Source organism: Lissotriton helveticus, chromosome 7 (assembly GCF_964261635.1).
Source record: "Lissotriton helveticus chromosome 7, aLisHel1.1, whole genome shotgun sequence".
Classification (NCBI taxonomy): Eukaryota; Metazoa; Chordata; class Amphibia; order Caudata; family Salamandridae; genus Lissotriton; species Lissotriton helveticus.
The window spans coordinates 1543237353-1543251137 of NC_136068.1; the positions used below are offsets into that span (position 1 = coordinate 1543237353).

At 42.9% G+C, this 13785-nt stretch overlaps 1 protein-coding gene across 2 annotated transcripts in view; it reads left to right on the forward strand.

The window, feature by feature from the left end:
- Window positions 1–13785, forward strand: part of LOC144767531 (galactoside alpha-(1,2)-fucosyltransferase 2-like) — a 313249-nt gene that overhangs the window by 270166 nt on the left and 29298 nt on the right. The window lies entirely within an intron of this gene.

Here is a 13785-nt window from a genome sequence, read left to right on the forward strand (position 1 = left end):
AATAACAGGTATCTGGTCTCAGGAAAATGCTAGGAAGTATCTCTCTTTAAAAATGGATAGTCATGAATATGGTGAAACAATCGGGAGAAGGCTGGCGATTCAATTACGCATCAAAGAGTCGGCCAGAAATATTGCTCAAATCAGAGATTCTGAAGGCACGACACATTCGGCACCACAAGAGATACTTAAAATTTTCCAACGATTTTATTCTGAGCTATATGAGGGACCACTTTGTTCTGGATTAAACTGGAACACACTATTTGCAAAGGGCCTAAAAAAGGTGGACTCAACTGTCTCTCTGGGCCTAGAGGATATAATTACAGAGGAGGAGTTGGATAGAGCTGTTAACAGTTTAGCAAAGGGTAAAGCCGCTGGTCCCGACAGACTACCAAGTGAAATATACTTACAATTTTATCATGACATTAAAAAAGAACTTCTAAAAACAGTGAGGGAAGCGCAGGTGGGGAATCCCCCAAGAACATGGGCGGAAGCTACTATTGCCGTTTTTTGTAAAAAAGGGAAACCGGCAGATTGTGTAGGGTCATATAGACCGATTTCGCTGTTAAACTCTGACAATAAAATTTACTCTAAAATTTTAGCTAATCGGCTGTCAGATTGTATTACCCCTTTAGTTTCACAACATCAACATGGATTTATCCCTAGAAGGGGGACGACAGAACATGTAAATACAGTTATATCTCTCTTTGATACGGCTTCAGTATATAAGAATGACTTAGCACTGATTCTGCTGGACGCGGAAAAAGCGTTTGATCGCGTGCAATGGGAGTATCTTTGGCAAACAATGAGTAAAATGGGATTTGGGGGAAGATTCATTAGAGCAATACAATCTTTGTATTTAAAACCAGTAGCAAATATATCAGTCATGGGCCAACTTTCTGACAATGTCATTATAACACGAGGTACACGACAAGGTTGCCCATGCTCTCCTCTTTTATTTGCTCTTTATATAAACCCTTTTATTGAGTTATTAGACCAGAATATTTTGATCACCCCTTATAAAGTTCAGAATCTTTATTTTTCGGTGTTTGCATACGCCGATGACATAGCAGTGGCAACAACTAATCCTGCAACAGCAATTAAAGAAATTGAACGATTAGCACATATTTTTGGACTGATAACAGGTTATAAATTGAACGAGACCAAAACTCAAATTCTTTGTTCTGATACAATTGTTTGGGCCGATAGTAGGGTGGTTAAAGAGGTGACCTATTTGGGAATTCTAATCAGGGCAAATATGGCGGAAATAGTGCAAGTTAATTGGAATACTTTAATGGCAAAAATTACGGCATCCCTGGATAGATGGGAAAGGCTGTATTTAACTATCATTGGAAGATCAAATGTGATAAAAATGAATATACTGCCAAAGGTATTGCATTTGTTTAGATCGATACCTTTAGAAATCACTAAGGATAAAATACAGAACTTGCAATCTAAATGCGGGAAATTTATATGGAGCCCGGGGAGACCTAGAAGGGCAATGAAATACATGACGTTGCCAATCTTAAGGGGAGGAATGGGGATACCTGATTTTTTCCTTTATTACGTCACTTGTTTTTTATTGAAAATGAACATTTTAATAACAGGAGTTAATGAAATGGATGATGTTAACATGCCAAATATTTTTGATATGCAGTTGGGTTCCAATGCAAAACTTATTCTTGTAAAAGAAATTGATGGGAGTTATTTCAAGCGAACAAGGTTCAAGGTAATCATGGGGGCTTTCAAGGTTTGGAAATGGTTCATGAAAAACATGGAATTACCAAGAGTGTCATACTATACTCCGTTCAATGCACATAGGATTTTACCAGGCATTTTTTCTGATGTAATGGCTAATAAGTGGCAGCAAAAAGGTATTAAGACGCTAGGACACATGGTCAACATAAATGGGAAGTGTAAATCTTTTGAAGAGATCAAGGATGAATATTTACTGCCTAGATGGTACTTTTTTAAATACCTCCAAATACGGGATTATTTAACTCGAAGGGGTGGGAGTTTAAATCAACATCAAGTTATTGAAGAAATACGTAGATCAGCTAAAATTGGAGTAATTTATCAATCCTTGATCTCTGCTAAAAAAGACGACACAGATAGAGTGCAGTTGAAATGGAGAGAGTCGTTAGGTGATTCCGAGATTAATGTAGAAGATCTGTTAATCTTGTCTAAGGAAGGGCTCATGTCGGCAAATTTGAAAGCTCAGTTTTTTAAGTCACTATATGATTTATATTACACGCCCAAGAGAATGGCGAAATGGATAGTGGGAAGTCAGGGTAAATGTTTCCGCTGTGGTGAGGAGGACGCCGGAGCGGTACATGTTTTTTATAATTGTCTTAAGTTAAAGGGATTTATTAAGCACTTGGAAAAGTTTATTTCTTCAGTGATTAAAACAACGATAGTTATTTCTCCAGCAATGATGCTGTTAGGAAAAATACAGAAAGACAACAACCTGGACATACTTTTTCCACACCAGCATTTTATTTTTTTTGCAATGACAGTGGCACGCCTTTGTATCACCAGGGAATGGTTACAGGAAAAACCACCGGACTTTCTGCAATGGCGTGCTAAAATGCTGAGCTTATATAATTTGGAGTGGAGTTTATTTTCAATCAAAGGATCAAGGAAAAAAAGACTGGGCATCAAAATTTGGGGCTCCTTCCGAGACTATTATGAGTCATGAATTTGTCTCTCTTGAAAGCTAAAATATAAATAACTTGGACTTTATTTTGGACTTTACTATTGCATGATGTATAGGCTGAAAGTCAACTTGAGATGTGTTTGTTAGTTTGCTGTGCTAAGAACAATAAACAAATAAAAATAAAAAATAAATACAAATATTTGACAATTTATTCAAAATAATTACCAATCAATTAATTAATTAACATATTTAATTAATTATAATTAAAGTACTTCCCACCCTATTCCCCTATAAACCCACAACCCGCTACAGAAAATAAAATAATATTATTCACATAATTGTCAATTAAACAATTATTTAAAATTACTTATCAATTAACAATTAATTAATTACCAATTAAAAATAATTGACAATTTATTCAAAATAAATACCAATCAATTAATTAATTAACATATTTAATTAATTATAATTAAATTACTTCCCACTCTATTGCCCATAAACCCACAACCCGCTACAGAAAATAAATTACTAAAATTAATATATTTATCAATTAATCAATTAAAATTAATTAGCAATTATATTTGAATTAATTACCAATTAATAATTAATTAACAATTAATTCTAAATAAATAACAATACATAAAATAACATATTTAATTAATTGTAATTAAATTACTTCCCACCCTATTCCCCTATAAACCCATAACCCGCTACAGAATTATATTACACAAAAAATAAAAATTAATATTAACCCCTTGCATGCTGGTGACGAACCCCAGCCGTCACGCTCCGCAGTGCTCGTGTGCGGATGACGGCTGGGGTTCGTCACGGCCCCGCCCTGTTCATTTGTTTACCGCACAGCGGCGGAAACGGCCCAGCAGCGAAGGGGTTAACTTACCTAAAATTCGATATTTTTGTTGTCTATATTATGTCTAGTCGATATTATGTCCATTCTATATTTTTGATTCGATATTATGTCCATTCTATTCGATATTAAAATTTTCTAGTCGATATTTTGGTACTTTATATTATGTCTAGTCGATATTATGTCCATTCTATATTTTTTACTCGATATTATGTGTAGTCGATATTTAAAACTCGATATTTTGACTCTATACCGATGACATAGTAATGTTTGTCGAGACTGTGAAGGCTCCTCTTTCTGATATCCTGAAGGGGGGGGGAGATTGTTTTGAGCAGGGGTCCTGTACATATAGATCTCGCCTGGACTCGTGTACCTGTGATGGCCGCTCGTCCTCTCCCTAGCGGGGGGCACTAGCTACGTTAAGGGGGGGTTGCTTATCCATCCTGGGCCTTTGGTTCTGGCTCTGACGTTCGTTGGACTACTTATGGTATTGTACGGGGGGTAAGGGGGGGAGAGCCCCGGAGGGTGGGATTGGCTGCACCACTCACCCCTAAGGTTATCGTTTTAAGTTCTACAGGTGCTCTACTTATTGGGGATGTCCGGCACGGTTGGCGGGAGTGACAGGGTAGCAGGGAGGGGGGCTGTTGAGGGGGCGAACGAGGGGCTTGGTTCAGTTACCAATTCTTGTTTTTTGTATTCTATCATGGTTCTGATTCCATTGACACATTTACGGGGCGGGGGGGAGGGGGGTGGAGGGAGGGTATGGGTCTTCCACATTAAGCATTGGCGGAGGACATAGCAGGCACACACTCACCTAAGACGCAACATATAGACATCTTATCCTGGAATGTGAATGGCCTGCAGAATAAAATCAAGCGGACGGTCGTTTTACAATACCTCCGTAGACATGCTCCAGATGTCGTCCTCCTACAGGAGACACATCTGCTGGGGAATCACTGTAAGGCCCTGTACAGATTCGGTTACACCCTACGTGCACACTCTGGTTTTATGACAGGCTCAAGGGGTGTGGGTATACTTATTAAAAATTCACTACCATTGGTTCTGGGAAGAAGCTGGTCTGATCTCCTGGGTTGCTATGCGGCACTGTCTGCGCAATGGGAGGGTCGCCCCTTGAACTTTTGCTTGCTATACATACCTCTGAGATTGCACGCGTCCACCCTCCCGGATGTGGGGAAGTTGTTGCTGGAATTGCCTCCAGGGACATTAGTGCTGGGTGGGGACATGAACGATGTGATGGCCAGAGATTTGGATAGGTCGATGCCCTCACTGGATCGGGGATGATACACCACCTCAGGGACTTTACGCAGGCAATGGGTCTAATTGATTTATGGAGGGCACACAACCCGCACCTCAGACAGTACACGCACCTTTCAGCAGCCCATGGGTCCTCCTCTAGGATCGACTATATTCTCACACGCGCAGACTGCATAAACCTGTTTCGAGATGGGCACCTTCAGGCTAGAGGAATCTCGGACCACGCACCGGTGGGGGTCCAGTTGTTAGGTCCCACCCGGGACTGGAGCATCCCTCCTCGGCTTCACTCTTTTCTCTTTAAGGATAAGGACTTTCAGGAGCGATTCAGGGAGAGAGTGGGCCAATATTTTGATGACAACATATTTCCGTGGACTCCCCCGGGATAGTGTGTGAGGCGTATAAAACTGTGGCCAGAGATTTTGTACAAGCTAAAGTAGGGAGGAGGCGTAAGGATAAGTATGCACAGGTGGAGCGTTTAGAGGTGGAGCTTATGGCTCTGGACAGTGAGACGGGGCTTACCCCAGAACAAGACCGAGTTAGACTACATAGGGTGCGAATCCTCAGCAAAGAAGTAAAAGATATCCAGATGGAGCAAGCACGGGCGCATGCACTGGCCACCCAGCGTAGAGTGTATGACCTGGGTGATAAGGCGAACAAAATGATCACCTGGCTGGAGAGGAGAGATCGGGACTGTAGTTGGGTACCGAATATAGAGCACCCGGATGGGTCGGTGAGTACCAGGAGCAGGGCCATAGCGGAGGACTTTGCGCGCCATTATAAGGAGGTCTACCGATCGCATACGTCTCGTGATGACCAGGAATGTCGTGACTTCCTGGCCCCCCTGCAGCTCCCGGTGCTGGAGGCGGCGGATAGGGATGTGCTGGAAGCGGACATTACGGTCAAGGAAGTGGAGGATGCCATGGTGGATCTGCAGACAGGGAAGGCCCCAGGGCCCAATGGTTTTCCGGCTGAGGCGTTCCGTTGTGTGGCTAGCCACACCACACCGCATATGTACAATATGCTCCTTGAGGCACGGGACGCGGGGCAACTCCCGAGGGATCTGCAATTAGCCACGATCGTGGTGATCCTTAAAGTGGGGAAACCACAGGGCGAATGTAGCTCATGCTGGCCTATTTCCCTCCTTAATTATGAGACGAAGGTCCTTGGAAAGATCCTTTGTACACGCCTGGGAGCGGTGATCCAATCACTGGACCAGTCGGGCTTCATGCCCCACCGGAGCACGAGACTCAATTTACGCCGTCTGTTCAGGGTTCTCCAGACAGTCGCCGTGCCCGCCGGGGTTCCGGCGTCCCTGCTCTGCCTTGACGCCCATATGGCCTTTGATAGTATCTAATGGTGCTATATTTACGCCGTACTGGAGAAACTGGGTTTCGGAGAAAATTTCTGCTCCTGGGTGAAACTGCTGTACACGGGGCCGCTGGCGCGAGTCCGAGTTATGGGACCATGTCTCGTGAGTTCCGATTGGGACGTGGCACGAGACAAGGTTGTCCCCTGTCCCCGACCCTCTTTGCCCTGGCACTGGAGCCACTGGCGCACTGGGTGAGGATAGACCCTGGGGTGTGGGGGATAAAAATGGGAGGCGGTTGGGAAGAACGTATTTCGCTCTATGCCGACGACATACTGCTATACGCCCGGAGACCGGCGGAATCGATACAACGTCTAATGGCTATATTGCGTACTTTTGGGGAATACTCCGGGTATCGTGTAAACTGGAGCAAATCCCTCGGCTATGTTTTGACGGGACCCCAACCGTCCGTAGTGGTCGGATGTGAGGGCCTGGTGTGGCGAGAGACGTTTCGCTATCTAGGGATATGGATTACGCTGACAGCCTCAGAGGTTTTCCGGCTCAATGTGCAGACACAACTTGACCGCCTGCACAGCAACATGCAACACTGGCGGACCCTTCCGGTCTCCCTCATGGGCAGAGCTTTACTATTTAAAATGATGGCCCTGCCACGATTGTTGTACGTGCTACAGAGCTGTCCCTTTCCGATCCCGGATCAGGTCTTTAAAATGGTGGAGGCGGAGCAGCGTTCCCTTCTGTGGAGCGGGGGGTGTCCGTGGATTGCTCTTAGTAAGCTGCAGCGCGGCTGTCCCTGACATCCGCCTCTACTATTGGGCGGCTCAGTTGGCTAATGTTAACGGATGGGTTTTTGCCCCGCAGGAGGAACCGGCATATCGGGTGGATCGTGTGGCCCTGGGCGCGGATACCTATTTGGCGGCCCTCTACTCTAGGGCACGGCGTAGTCTGCCTCTGCCCCCCGACCGCGGTGGTGGTCCAGATATGGAAGCGGGCAACAAAATTGCTCGGTTGGGAGAGGAAGCTCACGGCTCAGACGCCCCTATGGAAGGGCGACTTCCTTAGAGAAGTAGTTCAACTCCGTGATCTACACCAGTGGAGCCTGATAGGCATAGATCTATTGGGAGATGTCTGGAAGAGGGGGCAGGTGGTGGAATTCGCGGCTTTACAGTCTGAATTCCAGATGGGGAATGGTGAACTCCTCCATTATCAGCAATTCAAACATGCTATATATTCACATTTATCACAAGGGGACCAGATACCTGAATACGCCCACTTGAAGACAGGCTGCTATTGGATCCAATGATCGATAAAGCTATATCACTCACCTATAAGAAACTAATACAGATACACTCGGACCACTGCGGGAAAAATGGGAGTCCAATTTGGGCTTGCTAGAGGATGATGATTGGAATGAGGCCCTGCAGTGTCCCAGGGAAGTGGCGATTCGGGCAAGATTCCACTTGGTGCAGCTCCGTATCCTTCACAGGTCCTACACCCCACGCACGGTGCAATTTAAAATGGGATATGCGACATCACACTTCTGCTTGAGAGGGTGCGGGGACGAGGGCACATTCTGCCACATCCTTTGGGACTGCCCCAAAATTCGTTCATACTGTGTTAGGCTGCAGGACATAATGGAGGAAGTGGTAGGGGCAGAGGTGCCGCTAGAGGCCAGGTGGCATATACTAGCAGTCACGGGAGAGGTAACGTGGCCCACGGGAGATAAGGTGTGGTTGGCTTTCGCTAGCATGGTGGCAAAGAGGAATAGCGCACGTCTCTGGGGGAGTGACCTGGTACCAATGATAGAGGAATGGGAGCGAGACATGGATTGGTGCCAGAGGGCGGAAAAGGTCATCTACAACAGTCGGGGTTGCCCCAAAAAATGGGAAAAGATCTGGCAGGCCTGGAGGAGGTACAGAGGAGAGTGGCTGGGCACCCCGGAGGATGAGTGATGGAGCCTTACCCTGTCGGGCACCACCCGCGACATGCAAATGCTTCTTCCTTCCAGGGAGGTTATGGACTTAGACTCTGATACGGCTTGCACTTCTGATGGGGGGTTAGGGGAGGAGGGGAGGGCAAGAGGGAGGATGGCTAGGAGGGTGAGGGGTGGCCCGAAGGATGGAGTTGGGTTACAGGACACACTAGATTGGAGGCAGATCGTCACTGTACCTGCTAATGACTGAATGGATGTGATTTTTATACTGTAAGCACTACTGCTCTTTCACTGCTCCATAATGTGTCTTATGATGGAACTGTTTTTTTTCAATAAAAAGATGTTTAAAAAAAAAACTAATAAAACAATATGGTATATAATTACATTAAATGTCAAACTCATTAATGATATAACAATAATGTAAAAAAAAAAAAATCCACTTCCCTTCCTACTACTCAAAGAAACACAGCCCTAAAAATGATAACTAAAACAATAATGACATGAAATCATTAATGAAAAAACAAATATAATTAAATAATCAACAACAAAATACATTTTACCAATGTTATTAATAAATGCACTTATTAGTCCATATAATTTAATTAAGAACAACAAATAAACAATTACCAATTACCAATTAAATGTTTCATTAAAAGAAAAATTAAAAAATATATCATTTAAATACCTTCCCACCCTAGTCTCCACAAATCCAACAACCGTCAATTAAAACATAAATTACTAATATAACTGTACAAAAGTAGATACAGATTAAAAATCATAAAAAGTGTTCAATAATTAAAACAACAATTAATTTGTAATTTACATAACTAATCACCAATCAAACATTTTATTGACATAAAATCAATTCAAAATAAAAAACAATCATTTATGATGTAAATAACATGCTTACCTACTTCGCTACAAACCCAACAGCTCTCTATCAAACTTACTAGTTACCACACCTTTATTCTGTCCTTCCCTGTGCCCCTAATACCTATTGCCAACCACCTCTTAACACCACCCTTGCACAAATCCTAAAAATCTCATACAACTACGCACATCTGAACCATAAAAAACCCTTATCACCACAAATCCCTGAACACTAAAAACTCAACCCTTTACAAAAAGCTCTTCACCCCCATCCCTAGGTAATTTAAACTCTTATTGCCCGTGTGCTGTAAATGTAATGTGTTGTAAATGACCTTATTGAAATATTCCTTACATTCTTATGATATCATAGTGGTGGTGACTCATTGTAGTGGATGCAAAAGTGCAGACTTGTTGTAGTGGATGCATTCTACTGGTTTAATATGAAAGGTGAACCCCACTAGGAACATCAAGGAACATGATATTTTTCACGCAACAGCTCTACCAAGCCAAATTGAGTCACATGGTATGCCAAAGTCGTTGGCAAAACAATGAGGATTGAAAAACAACTTCATAAATCATACCCTACAGAAAAACGTGGCTTGCAAACTATGCAAACATACTTTTACCCTTGATGAGGGACATGCTCAGAATGGACCTTGTGCACATTATGGAATATGACTACCTCATTAAGCCTACTCAATCCCACACCATGCAGTGTATCAGGCAATGATAACTAAACCGCTGTACCACATCCCAACTGAATAACACCAGTTCAAATAAAGTTATTTCACCAGCATAACTTAATAAGGCTAACCCTGACTGATAACAGGCATCTTGCAGACATTGCAGTCATAATTCAACAGGGATATCACACCACATTCACTGAAGCCCAACAACTCACACATGATGTCTTGTGTATCACATCCTAACAGGGGTACCACAAATCTAGGATCTCAACCCCTCCTCACACACAGGATTGTGTGAAAAACAACTCAAAAGGGGTATCACATCCCACCTGCTCAACCCCAAGTCAAATAGCACATCTTGTTATCATGTCCCAAGAGGGGTACCACACACCACACTCAATCACAATGCACACAGGGTTTCTTTAGGACATACCTTAAGACTCAGACAACACTTACATCACCATTACACATTGTAGCTCAAGGTGCAAATCCACAAACACCATACATACCATCATTATAAACTATGGAGCACATGCATCAAGGTAATCATTTGCGATTACCAAGTAGCGAATTTTAAGTATTCAGTATTTGGTAATCGCAAATTCCTATGCTTGAAGGATTTGTCATCAATCTAGAGAATCCTTATCATTCCCTAATAGCGATTCGCAAATTGCGAATCGCTATTAGGGAATGCATTCCCATTCATTCCTACGGGCATACAGGCCCATAGGAAGGAATGGAAATGCATTCGCAATTTGGGATTACCAAATTGGTAATCGCAATTTGCGAATGCAAATCCAAGGGTGCATGGGAGCCTACCGCCCCCTGAGTCACCCCTGAAAAAGGTAAAAATGCTAATGTGCAGCACACACATCCCCTAAGGGCATGTGTGCGCTACATAGAGCATTGCAAAATGTATTTTTTGCATATTCCAATGCATGCACAAATTATCATCAACTTCAAGTTAATGGTAATTAGCTTTTCCTAAATGCACACTCGCATTTAGGAAATGCTACCTGCATCTCAAATAGGGAAGCACAAATTGTGATTCCCTAAATTCATTCGCAATTGAGGTAATCGCAAAAAATTGCCTTTACCTATTTTGTGAACGCAAAAAGGTACATGCATCAGAAAAGGCATTTTTCAAGTCGCTAACAGGACAATTCTGCAAATCGGCCCATTTGCGACCGCTAAAATGCTTGATGCATGTGCCCCTATGTACTTTATTCCATAGTATTCTACACATTTTAGTATACAATATGCACACATAACTCTGGCACCTACCCTTATTCACAACCTCCTCACCAACACCTGCGTAATACCCAGACAGCTCTGACAATCACTCCGGTGCCCAAAAATCAGTATCGCCCCAGAAACACAATGTTTACTTCCATTGTTTATTTTCACTAAGGGTCTTATTTACAAAGATTTGGCATAGGGCAGCACGCAGGTCATTTTGCTGCGCTCCCCAATGCCAATTGAAAGGACAGGAATGCAGCATATTTACAAGACACAGTACATTCCTGTACTTTCAGCCAGTGCAAGTGCACAATTAGCACCATGGGGCAAGGGTGTCAGTGCTGTTGGCAGGATTGCTTTTGTGCAGGAAGGGAGACCTTCCTACACAAAAATAATCATTGGAGGTATTCTCCTCATTCCATGTGTGCTGCACGTAGCACACGTGGAAAGTGGAAAAACTAGAAGAAATATAAACATTTCTCCTCGTTACACCTTCTATAGGGAAGCGCAAGGTTTTGGCGCTGCCCCAGGTTTATGAGACATTGTAAATTCTGGGCAGTGTCCAAGTCCATGGGTGATGTGTGGGAACACCCACAGCAACCCCCAGGGAACGCCTCTTTAACACACATCAAGGCAAGTCAGCGCCTTACTCCATATTTACAAGTCCATGAAAAGCCACTCAGGGTGGCTTTACGTGGCCTTGTTGATATGGCTAAGCGCTGTGCACCACGGACACATCACAAATAGTGATGTTCTGGTGGCGCACATGGCTTGTAAATACGCCCCTGAGTTCATATGTGCTAACTGGTGCCATGCTTTAAAGATAGCCTCACTACTCCCAATGTTACTACGTATTGCACCTTGATGACAACAATTTCACCTTCATGAACTGAGCAGAAGAACCGGGGCAAAAATAACGTGTATGAATAAGTTCAGAATAATGACATGTTAATACAAAGAGAAAGAAATGTGAGTTAGGGTTGAGATAATGAGGCATGGTATATCTGTCATTAAATAAACCCTTACCTGTCAAGTCGATTCCCTCACACCAGGCACACTACACCACCCTCACGGTATCTGCCACAGACACAACTATAGGATCTCTCAACATTCCATGGTAGATCACACCAATTACAAATATAAAGAAGGAAGACAGCACCCACACAAGAGACATGTGTAAAACCTATATAATATAATGTTTCCCACTTACACAGGCACAAGACCAAATAGACCGCCACATATAGAGAATCACATATGAGAGCAGCTTGATCAGAGCTAGTAATGGTGGGCAATATACAGAACTGTCAATTGTGGGAAGTGTAGAAACGTGGTATCTATGAGCACTTTGTACTTGAGGCTCTAAGATGAGGATCTTTTACTTGTGGGCACTAGAGTTTGGCACTGTAGCACAGTACCAGACCCATGCCCTTGTGGGCAGTTTTCAAAAGCTCAATATCCTATGGGAAGCGTATGGAACAGTACTCATATTTCTACACCTTGTATGCACACAAAACCATAACCTAATTTCACTCAAGTACCTCAAGAATAATCGGTACTTCATTCAAGAATGGTCACTTACAATTGGTTTGTATGTCTGTCACTCATCAGTGACGCCTAGTTACAGGACCTTTTTGCTAGGGGTGGGCAGAATGATTCCGCCCATGGAATTAGCAGAATTTGATAATTCCGCTTTACTCTTGTAATATGGAGCTCTGGGCAAATTCCACAAATCGCAGCATGGTGGAATTTATTTAGCGCGAGGGTCCACAAATGAAAACTGGTGAGTGAGATTTGGCGTCCCCTAGTGCGATTTTAAAATGCGGGCAGTCGAGAACGGTCACGGTCAGAGTGCTGCTTATCAAGTTGATTTACTGCTACTAGATTTTCTAACTGCGCAGCAGCAAAATCAACTAGATTGGCTGCATGATCTTGCACACTGCATGGTGCCGTGCGCACAAATATTTCATTGCTGCTTGCCCGACTGGCGCTAAATTGCAGAGCAAGCAGTGTGACATGCATATTTTACACCCATTGGCAGAATTCAGTGGAATCTCACAAAGTTTTAATGGGAGTTTCCCACCCCTCTGATTCTAGAACTTTCTAAGGTGATTATTGGGAGTAGCTGCATTTGTAGTTTAAAACAGGTGAGTAGACGTGACTAAGGTAAAACTGACTAGTAGGGGTTTCTAGGGTGGGTCATAATTTCTTGCTTTTTATAGACTGCATAGTCTTATTCCTGTGTGTTAGTACTCTCATTGTTGGCAAATAAGTAAAAAAGAGAAAGAAACTGATTTTCTTAGGGTCACACAATTTGACCAAGTATGGGAAGCCGGGTTTAGAATTTACATGTTTGCTTCCAAAGTAAAGACTAACCCAGCAGACTACGTCTATTTCCTACTTTAGGTTTTTTATATATTTATATTATTTATATTTATATTATATGTATTTATTTATATTATTTATATTTTTATATTTTTTATATATAGACATATTTATATCGATTTCCATCTCTTTAATAATTTTATGCAGCCAAGCACTGGAATTCCCTACCTTCTTATCTCCATAACATATAAATAATTCCATCTTTCAGAAAGATCTGGGGTAACAGTTGTGCTTCATACATCTATTGCACTCATTCCACTCAAGTTAATTTGTAGCTATTAACATTATATTATGCAACATTATATTATGCATTATGCTCAGTGGCGGCCGGCATGGCTCGCAGTTAGGGAGGTGGGCGCGATGAGTTGCCAGGGGGTTCACGGGGTGGCGAGAAGGGTCGCGATTGAAGTAGGGAATGAGCATAATTAAAATACTAACTAAAATAATAACTTACCTTGCTGCCGGGTTCCACATCTCTGCTCCTGCTCTCCTGCCTCTGACTTCAGGAACAGAAAGCAGGCAGCCAGACTCTCTCCCCTATGTCAATCAAAACGTTGC